The following is an 11,672-nucleotide window of genomic DNA, read 5'->3' as shown; positions in this document are numbered from 1 at the left end:
TGGTTTAGATACCTTGAGATTAAAAGTGTGTGAGATTAAAGGTGTGTGAGATTAAAGGTGTGTGACTTAAGAGTATGACTTAGAAGTATAGAGATCAGAGTTAGAGACAAGAACTAAGGGCATGATTAAAGGTGTAACTTAGAGGCATGGCTTAGAAGTAAGACATATAAAAGGCAGAGGCAGACAGTAGAGATTCAGACTATAAAGGGAGAATCAGACAGGAGACACTTAGAGGAAGAGAGACTGAAGAATAAACAGGATTGAATCACACCCTGTCTGGTCTCTATTCTTTGAGTCTGCCCTCACCCTCGCTATTGCTGAACCCCAACCCGCAGACCAGAGCAGCAGCTTGGGCCAGGATACAGTGGCTGCCCAAACGTGGGTCGGCCCAGGCCTCAACATTTTGCCTGGGCTGCAACATTTATTTTGGTCACCCCAACGTGGTGCTAGTGTGGACCCCAACACTTCTGGATTCCCTACTTGTCTAGGTCTTGTAATATTTGAGGGTGAACAAGTAAAAGTTTAAAGAAAACTTTCCTACATTGACACATTTTCAAAGTTTCTCCAAGAATAAATAGTTGACAATATCTAAAGTTTGAACATTGCATGAAGGGATTCACAAGCTTTTCATAATCATACTAATTCTCTAGTGTGGAACCTCAAGTTTTGAAAAGTATACACCCTGAATAAACATGTGCCACATTTTTCTCATCAAAAATGCTTTTCTCATAAAAAATTATTAAATGGTTTCTCTGACCTGAAATGAAGTCAAATAACTTTTGTCATACATTATATTTGTTAAGATTTTCATGTGTATGTATTCTCTGTTACATTCTAATAGACAGACCAAAAGTAAAGGATTCACACCTTGAATACATTTGCAAGGTTTTTCTCCACTAAGTATTCCTTAATGTATTTTAAGATGATATTTCTTTGTAGAGCATTGTCTCATTCACTTCATTTCTGAATTTTCTTTATTGTATGAAATCTCTGATAATTTCTCAGACTGATATTATGGGTAATAAATTTGTCACATTCAATAAATTTGGAAGGTTTCTCTCCTGTATCAATTCTCTGATGAATACTAAGATGGGATTGTCAGGCAAACCACTTTTCTTATTCACAGAATTTGTATGGTTTTTCTCTTGTATGTATTCAATGATGAAAATGAAGTTTGCATTTTTTAGTAAAGCATTTGTCACATTCACTATATTTTCAAGGATACTCTCCTGTATGAATTCTCTGATGCCTTCTCAGACTAAAGTTTTGGGTAAAGCATTTGTCACAGTCAATGCATTTCTAAGGTTTCTCTCCTGTATGAATTCTCTGATGACTTCTCAGATCACCTTTTTCAGCAAAGCATTTGTTGCATTCACTGCATTTGTAAGGTTTCTCTTCTGTATGAATTTTCTGATGAATACTAAGATGGGACTGTCTGGTAAAGCATTTGTCACATTCACAGCATTTGTAAGGTTTCTCTCCTGTATGAATTCTCTGATGAATACTAAGACTGTATTATTGGGCAAAGCATTTGTCACATACACTACATTTGTGAGGTTTCTTTCCCAGATAAATTCTCTGCTGACTTTGAGGATTGTTTCTCTGTGTAAAGCATTTGTCAAATTCACTATGTTTGTAAGTGTTCACACCTCTATTGTTTTGCTTCAGCAAGAGTTTGTTTAGAGGCAGAAACCTTATCAAATTCTATATTTCTATTATCTTCTTTCTTCTCTTCATGGATTCCTTGATTGTGTCTAATGATAGAACACACATTTAGACAGTTCACATAGTCTTTATATTTGAAAACTTCTTTAGTGTTCTCAGTTTTATGTCTTTTTAGGTTTGAGGATTGAAGAGAAGCATCACTGTGGATAGTTTTATATGGTGTACTTTTGGTAGATTCATGAATAATATTACTAAGCTCATTGTATTTAAAAGACTTCTCTTGGATATCCACATGCTCATGGACAATGTGATGTGTGTCTTGAGGCAATTCTTTTCTGTTCTTTTCACATATGGCATGGTTTTCTAAAAAAAAAAAAAAAAAAAGGTCAATTAGGAATGACAAGGGTTGCTAGGCAGTGGTGGCACATGCCTTTAATCCCAGCACTTGGGCGGCAGAGGCAGGCAGATTTCTGAGTTCTAGGCCAGCCTGGTCTACAGACAGGCTGTACTACAGCCAGGGCTACACAGAGAAACCCTGTCTTGAAAAACCAAACAAAAAAAAGGAATGGCAAGGGTTAATTAAATGAAGAGTAACTGATTTGATTATTAATGTTTATTGAAGTTTTAGGTAAAATATACATTATCATGGACTTGTGGTCTCAATAGATGTTTTTCTTTTTTTTAATCATTACATGTATCCTCAGAAGAACCTTAAATCTGATCTATATCAAATGACAGCAAATGATAATAGCCTTCTCCATCTTATTTTAAAATTGTACCATCTATCCAATCTCAAAAATATTAAGCCAGAAGAGGAAATACAGGGGCAAACAGTGAAGCAGAGACTAAAGAAAAGGTTATCCAGAGACTGCCCAATTTGGGTAATCCATTCAATATGTAGTCACTAAACACAGACTCTATTGCTGATGCCATAAAATGCTTGCTGATAGGAGCCTGATATTGTTGTCTCCTGAGAGGCTCTGCCAAAGCCTGATCAACAAAGATGTGTATGCTTACAGCCAACCATCAGACTGATCATGGGTACTACAATTGGGGATTTATGGGAAGAACTGAAGGAGCAGAGGGGTTTGGAAACCCATGGGAAGAAGAACAAAATCAACCAACCAGACTGTCCAGAGCTCCAAAGAACTAAATCTCCAACCAAAGTGTATACATGAAGTAGAGGATTGCCTTATCTGGAAGCAGTGGGAGGGGAGGCCCTTGGTCCTGTGAAATCATGATGCCCTAGCATAAAAAAAATCCTAGGGCAGGGAGGTTGATTGGGAAAGCACTCTCATAGAAGCAGGTTAGGGCTTGGGATATAGTATTTGCAGAGGGGAAAACAAGAAAGAGATAACGTTTGAAATGTAAATAAATAAAAGAACCAATAAAAAGAGAAAACAAATGAAAATTTTACTTTGCAGAACATAGGATAAGTGATCAATCTTTTATTAAATTTCAGAAAGTAGATTTCTGACCAATGTATCCCCAATTTTATGATTACAATTTGATTCAGAGTGACACTGTATACCTTTAAGCAGATATAAACTTATGATGTAACTGACATTGTCATGGAAACCACTAAAAAGGTTTGTTTCACCATCCAAGATGCTAGAATAAAGATCAAGTTGTCCTAGAACTAAATATAGAAAAGAAATCTCAAAAAGTAAATTAAAAACATCTTTGAACCAACAGCTCTATATCAACTTGAAACCTTATGTATTTTTTAAATTCATAAATAATGGAACATTTTAAAGCAACTGTAAGCTTCCAGTCTGGCCCAGAGCACTGAGCAGATCTTGGGTGGCTGCTCTGCCCCCAATCTCGAAGAACCCAGAGAAAGCGGGGATCCCAGGTGATCTAACTTGGGCAGTATCCTGTCTGAACTTGAGCACTGAGAAGATTTTGGGGCCCAGCGCTTACCCCAGTAGTTACACCCACCCCACAAAGTTCTGATACAACCAAGATAATAGGAAGGACAGGCTCCAGTCAGCGACAGGGCAGGTAGCACTAAGGAGATAAAGATGGCAAAAGGCAAGCGCAAGAACATAAGCATCAATAACCCAGGGTACTTGGCATCATTAGAACCTAGTTCTCCCACACTAGAAAGTCCTGAATTTCTCATATCACTAGGAAAGCAAGATTCAGATTTAAAATCACTTCTAATGATGATGATAGAGGACTTCAAGAAGGACATAAATAACACTCTCAACGAATTTGAGGAGAACACAGGTAAACAGATAGAAGGCCTTAAAGTGGAAACACAAAAATTACTTAAAGAATTACAAGAGAACACAACCAAACAGGTGAAGGAATTGAACAAAACTATCCAGGACATAAAAATGGAAGTAGAAACAATCAAGGAATCACAAAGGGAGACTACCCTGGAGATAGAAAACCTAGGAAAGAAATCAGGTGGCATAGACACAAGCATCACCAACAGAATACAAGAGATAGAAGAGAGAATCTCAGGTACAGAAGATACCATAGAAAATATTGACACAACTGTCAAAGAAAATGCAAAATGCAAAAAAGTTCTTAACACAAAACATCCAGGAAATTCAGGACACAATGAGAAGAACAAACCTAAGAATAATAGGTATAGATGAGACTGAAGATTCCCAACTTAAAGGACCAATAAATATGTTCAACAAAATTATAGAAGAAAACTTCCCTAATCTAAAGAACAAGATGCCCATAAACATACAAGAAGCCTATAGAACACCAAATAGACTAGACCAGAAAAGAAATACCTCCCATCACATAATAATCAAAACACCAAGTACACAAAACAAAGAAAGAATATTAAATGCAGTAAGGGTGAAAGGCCAAGTAACATATAAAGGCAGACCTATCAGAATTACACCAGACTTCTCACCAGATACTATAAAAGCTAGAAGATGCTGGACAGATGTCAGACAGACCCTAAGAGAACACAAATGCCAGCCCAGGCTACTATATCCAGCAAAACTCTCAATTACCATAGATGCAGAAACCAAGATATTCCACGACAAAACCAAATTTACACAATATCTTTCCACAAACCCAGCATTACAAAGGATAATAGCAGGAAAGCTCCAATACAAGGAGGGAAATTATACCCTAGAAAGAGCAAGAAAGTAACCCTCTTCCAACAAATCCAAAAGAAGATAGCCACACAAAGATAACTTCACCTCTAATAACAAAAATAACAGGAGACAACAATCACTGTTCCTTAATAGCTCTTAACATTAATGGACTCAGTTCCCAAATTAAAAGACATAGACTAATAGACTGGATACATGAACGTGACCCAGCATTTTGCTGCATACAGGAAACCCACCTCAGTACAATAACAGACTCTACCTTAGAGTAAAAGGCTAGAAAACAATTTTTCAAGCAAATGGTCCTAAGAAACAGGCTGGAGTAGCCATTCTAAAATCTCCAGCCTGAGAACACAAAAGGAGGGAGTCATGGCTCCGCCTGTATAGGTAGTTGAGGGTGGGCTTGGCAGGCATCAGTGGAAATGGACAGCCTTGGTACCTGGAAGTTTGGATTCTCTAGTGTTGGGGAATTTCAACAGCAGGGAGGTGGGAATGAGAGGATGGTGGGAGCACACCCTCATAGTAATTGGAGGAGGAAAGATGGGATAAGGGGTTAGGCATCAGTGGAAGTAGAGGGCTTTGGTGCCTGAAAGTGTGGATTCCCAAGTGTTGGGGAATCTTAAGAGCAGGGAGGCAGGAATGAGAGGATGGTGGGAGCACACCCTCATAGTAATTAGAGTGGGGTGAGAGGTTAGGCATCAGTGGAAGTGGAGGGCCTTGGTGCCTGAAAGTTTGGATTTCGCAGTGTTGAGGAATTTGAGATCAGGGAGGCGAAAATGGGAGGATGGTGGGAGCACACCTTCATAGAAACGCCCAGAATTATATGGATCAGACATGATAGAGGCAGGCAGCCAGAAGACTAGATTCCAGAATTCAAACAAACAATTATCTTGATACTAAAATTTGTTTTGAGAATTGTATATTGCAGAATACATAGCCTTGGTGTATCTACTCATCAGGCAAGCTGAGCACACCTGCTCAAACCTCTGATGTCCTGGAATTCCAGCCAGATGCAATGAAGACAGTGTCAGAGGCTTATCAATTTATTCTTCCCTGAACCCCTCTTCTAATATCTCAACACCCATAATCAGCTTGAAGAAGTTAATGAAGAGTTGGTGCCCCTATTCCCTGGGCTTCGGGACTGAGGTGGTTAACATTGGGCTGTCTTTCTAGGGAAAAGTAGTGGTTTTGGTGGAACAGGGAGGATTAGCTAGGATTTATTGAATAGTCATAACTTACTGGTAGAAATATGTATAATTGTTATTAAGATGAAGTTATAATTTCTTAAATGGTACAAAATTTACTTTGATTTCAAATTTAAGGTTTTTATTGGTACGAGCTTCTTATTAATATAAAAGTGAGATGAATATTGTTACTATCATAGGCATTGTGCCTGTATAACACATTTAGGAATACAAGGCTTAGACCCAGTCCTTCTTTAACTTTTTTAACTTATTTGAGATGGTTAGACTGTCAGTTAAGGGACTGTAGCAAATTCATGGCTTGGAGTTTATTGTTAGGGAGTTTTCTGTATTTTCTTTAGAAATAGCTGAGAGGAGTTAACAGAAAACAGTCCAGATTGCCTTACATGGATAGTTGGTTTTCAAAACATCAGAAATCCACAGAATTGACATGATACACATTTCTGTATTAATGATAATTTTGATTAGAGACCTATCTGCTCCTGACAGCTTCCTGTCATGGATTCTAAGAAGAAAATGAGCATCCTTGGAGTTACTCCAGTTGTTCAGTGACAGCCACTAGGCAAGAATTGCCTCTTTCCATCTACAGACAAATTACTGTCCAGAAAAGGACACACATGCAGAATAGTCGACTGATTATATCTGCCTAGACAGAGTAATCAGCCCTTAATAATTCTGCATCACTAAGGTCTGTCAGATGATTCTGGGCCAGAAGGCTGAAGATTTGATGTTCCAATGTTTGGTAGTATAGAGGCTTTCCAGGTGTTCAGCGGTCTCTATAAATTGGATAGGTTTTAGAAGCTACGTTTAGTGCTTCCCATACTTTCAGTTAACTCAGTCATTCTGGATTTCTGATGGGGTTAAAGACCTATAGTCTCATAGCCAATCCTGGCTATTTACTTTGAGAGAAAAGATCTGAGTAGATGGTTTTCAGCTGACATTCATTCTAAAGCCAAAAAAAAAAAAAAAAAAAAAGCCAGGATCAAAAGTAAGTGTTTTAGTTAGGAGAGATGACAGAGGTTCTGTTTAGTCAATAAAATGAAGGACTGGGTATTAGAACTATCTTGTACCTCACTGGTACAATTAGGAATAAGTATGCTCTAATTGTATTTTGAGAGAAAAGTTTTACTTTAACAGGAAGAGTGATATGTAGGAGGAACTAAGTAGGAAAGAGTACTGAGAGGAAGAGATGGAGTAAGGAGAGAAGATGAAGGAGAGGAGAAGCTAAGTGATGAGAGAGAGAAAGAGAGAGGGGGCATGGAGGCAGATGTTCATGTGTCTCCACCAGTCAAAGATAGTTTTTATGTCTAGGTTGGGTATTGGGTTACGCTTCTGATTGAACCTTACCAAACTTATAAATCCTTTGATTAACATTTTAAAAAATTGTATAAAAGCAAAAAGGAAAGAGGGGGCATGGGACAGGGGTGTTCTAGGGATGGGAAATGGGGAAACGGGATGGCATCTGAAATGTAAATAAAATATAAAATAAAAAAATAGCCATTGATATATTCTTTGAGCATCATTTCCAATAAGTGCTCTTTAATATGTTCAGGTATCCAAACCATGGGAATTATATATCCTTACAGTATAAAATCCAGTGAAAATATAAAGCTGTTATATATGTGAAAAACCAAACATTACATTTTCATAATTTCAAAAAAATGAAGATGTTTTAGATTACATTACAGATATAGATAATAAAAACAGTGGGACACTACCCAATTCATTCTATAAAGCCACAATTATGCTCATACCTAAACCACACAAAGACCCAACAAAGAAAGAGAACGTCAGGCCAACCTTCTTTATGAATATCAATCCAAAAATACTCAATAAAGTTCTCACAAAGTGAATCCAAGAATACATCAAAACATTCATCCATCATGATCAAGTAGGTTTTATTCTGGGAATGCATGGATCATTCAATATATGGAAATCCATCAATGTAATCCACTACATAAACACACTAAAAGAACAAAACCCCTTCATCATCTCACTAGATGCTGAGAAAGCATTTGACAAAATTAAACACCCCTTCATGGTAAAAGTCTTGGAAAGATCAGAAATTCAAGGCCCATATCTAAATATAGTAAAAAGCAATACTGAGCAAAGCAGTAGCCAACATCAACCTAAATAAAGAGAAAATTGAAGCAATTCCACTAAAATCAGGGACTAGACAAGGCTGCCCACTCTCTCCCTACCAATTCAATATAGTACTCGAAGTCTTAGCCAGAGCAATTAGACAACAAAAGGAGGTCAAAGGGATACAAGTTGAAAAGGAAGAAGTCAAAATATCACTATTTTCAGATGATATAATAGTATACTTAAGTGACCCCAAAACTTCCACCATTGAACTCCTAAACATGATAAACAACTTATGCAAAGTGGCTGGATAGAGTACTTTTGAATGGTTTAAAAAATGGATTTTTTAAAAAGAAATGTGGCCAGCACACTGACCTGAGGAGTGTTTACCGGAGGCGCATTCATTCTTTTTGTTGTTCTTCTCCCAGGTTCTTTGTGAGGGACAGGTATTAGAATACTTGAAATTTCACACCAAGGATTGAACATCTCAGAGATGAAATAAATACAATTCCACTTCAGACAATTCTAAACCCCATAAAAAAAAACATTAAAAGCAAAATGATACCTGGGGCCTTCACCCTGTTTCTACAAACAAGAAAGCATGCAATGATATATTTAGACCAATAAGAAATATGAGTATAATAAAGATTATTTCTAACCTCAGGAGTTACCAGGCACAAAAACATAGCACAATGTATATCTGCTGTAAAACACCGACACTCAGGGGTATTACTAAAAATGTATCTTCCTTGAACTAGAGTCAAAGACAAAAGGTTAGTGGGTGCCAAGACTGACTTCTAGAATTGAATAGAGATTCATTAGTAATCATAATAAAAGACAATATCAAGTTCTCTAATGAGATCCCCATTCATTTGGCCCAGAAGATACTGTATATCTCTTTTCCATATGTCTCCTGTTCACTTGGAGTACAAAGATTCGATCTGTTAAATATGATGTAGTTCTACATGAAACTAAGAATGTATGACATTGTGGGGAACTGAGCTGTGAGAGACAGCCGGCGCCTGGTTGAATGAGCTTTTGAACCCTGGAGAGCCCCTGGGACTGAAGGCATTCAGCTCTGTTCCTGGGCCCCTGGCTCTCTCAGCTTCCGCTCTTCACAGCCCCTCCCACAGAGAGAGGTCTATGGCCATCTGGTCATGTAGAAATAGTGCCCCAGGCTCCCCCAACGTGCATATGAGGCAGCCCCAAAATCTCAGACCAAGCCAATAGGATTACCTGCTGCTAAAAGCTTAACCCACCCCAAACTGTTTATATTGAGCTTAATTGAGAAGTAAAAGCGTGCGCATGAATCATCCTGTTGTCTGAGAGCTTCTGTCATGGATCCTCCCCTCTTCACCAGCTAGACAGGGCCCCTTGCCAACTCAGCAAGAGCTGTGAACACCGGGTGAGAGATCCACTCTCTTTCCCTGCTACCTAGCCGGCACCTCCCAGCTTAGCAAAGAGCTGTAACACTTCAGAAGACACCGGCTATCCTGAAGCACCTTTGGGGTTCTTCTCTCTCTGCTGCAGAGAGGATGATGGGCAGCAGCCAACCTTCCCTGCTGACACTCTACCCTGAACCATCTGCGGGCAGGGGCAGCAGTAGAGACAACTGCTTTTCGCACCCTGTCCTCTGCCAAGCCAGAGATTTTGTGGGACCCCATCCAGAGCTGGTTCCCACATGTGGCGCCTAACATGAGGTACGAACACCCACACATCTACAAGAACCATTCTGGCTGAGTCTGCTAAGCAAATATACTTCCTGTGAGGCATAGTGCCAGAGCTCTCCTGGTCCTCTCTCAGTGTGTGCCTGCACGTTCCCTGCCTCTATCCTGCCAGTGTCCTGAGACCCCAGATGGTGGCCAATCTCAGTGCATGGACCATGCATTCCTACAGTCTCCGTTCTGCTGCATGCCCACCACCATGGCAGCTGGAGCCCAAAATGGAGATTTTCACCATAAGTCCTGCACCTGCCCCCGCTAAAATCAGGCTGAGTTCACTACCCACCCAAGTACGAGCCCCATTGAGTCTGCTTGGTGTGGTTTGAGCATGCCTGCTTAGCCTCTGCTCCTCTGTGGACATCCTGCAACATCCACCCCTGACAAAGGATGGTGCATACCAGCAACACAACAGAGATCCACACTCGTACACCCAAGCATGCATGGGCCTACATTGTTTCACACAGGTGGTGAACAATGCCTGCAGAGCCAGCTCTACAAGCACCCCTGCTGGTGCCTGCAAAAAATGTAACCTCTCTCTGTCCACCTTACCCCCTCTTTCTCTCTCTCTCTCTCTCTCTCTCTCTCTCTCTCTCTCTCTCTCTCTCATTCTCTAAATCTTAGCTACAGTCTAACTCCTGCCTAGTTCAAATAGACTCTTTCTCTCCCCATGTGTTCTCCAGCTCAAAGGCAAGATGGTGGTGGCTTCCTAGCCCCCTACTCTTCCCATCCCCCCAGCTCCACAGAGGCCTACATAGTGTTTTCTTTGACCCCCTCATCAAAAATTTTCACTAAGAGAGAGTGAGATGTTGGGCTGTGAAGAGATGGTTTGGTCTCCCCGGTAGAGCTCTGGGTTTGAGGTAGCCGGGGACCCAACAGGATATTGCCTGTCAGGGATGGCATATATCTCCCCATGCTCCCAGATTCTAGACTACTCCATGCGGTCCACATCTCTCATTAATTTGCACCTTTCAGACTACAGATGACACAGAGTTGCCCCTCCTTTTATGAAAGAAAAGAGAGTGGGGATATTGGGCGGTGAAAGGGTATCCTGGTTCTTGGGTTGTGAGTGTTCGGCCATACACCCAGAACACAGGCTCCTGACATGAGATCTAATCTTCATTCAACTTGCACCCTTCAGTCACATAGAGGGTGTGATTGACAGGTCTCCACCTCCAGAGATTAAAATATTAATGAGTTATCTAAAGGCTGGGGGGCATAGCTAATTAAGTCATTCCCTCCCCTTTCCCCTTCCCTATAAAAGTCGGGCTTTCCTGGCTTTTGGCAGGGAGAGCACACGATCTACACCCACTCACTATGCCATGAACAATAAAAGCTTTGGAAAACCAGACTCCATGTGTCACCTGGGCCTTCCTGCGCCTGCCACCAGATTCCCAGCCTTTGGAACCCTGAACCTTGCTGATGCAGCCGCTGGCCCGGCTGCAATGGCTGTGTGAATGTGGGACCCTCTGCTGGTGGTGTGGGAAGCCCACCCAGGACCCCGCTGCCGGACAGCCATGGGACCCCGCCGCCAGACCCTCCCACAAAGGTTTTTTTCCCACACAACATGGATCTTTTGGCATAAATACATATACATATATGTACACACACACATATATATATATATGTATTCACATATATATGTATACACACGTGTTTATGCATGAAAAAGAATGCATTTTGGATGTCAAGATACTATTACTACACAAAGTTTTTATGACCATTGTATAAGCAAATGTGCAGTGCATTATATGTATTACATTAACCTTATATTTCTCTCATTTCAAATATTTTTCTTGGCATTAAATAGATATATGAACAGTCTTGTTCTATGACCCTGCCTCAGAAGATTAGATTGAAACTTGGAAATAGCAGATGGATGGAAGGCAGTAGAAAGTCATACAAAATTAATAATTAATGAG

The 11,672-nt window shown here is 40.1% G+C and overlaps 1 pseudogene; it reads right to left on the bottom strand.

The window, feature by feature from the left end:
* Positions 1 to 782: 782 nt before the first annotated feature.
* Positions 783 to 9,763, bottom strand: LOC117708371 (uncharacterized; annotated as a pseudogene).
* Positions 9,764 to 11,672: the final 1,909 nt, after the last annotated feature.

Source organism: Arvicanthis niloticus, chromosome 5, assembly GCF_011762505.2.
Source record: "Arvicanthis niloticus isolate mArvNil1 chromosome 5, mArvNil1.pat.X, whole genome shotgun sequence".
Taxonomy (NCBI): domain Eukaryota; kingdom Metazoa; phylum Chordata; class Mammalia; order Rodentia; family Muridae; genus Arvicanthis; species Arvicanthis niloticus.
The sequence above is the reverse complement of the archived record's forward strand: the minus strand, read 5'-3'. Positions and strand labels throughout refer to the sequence as shown.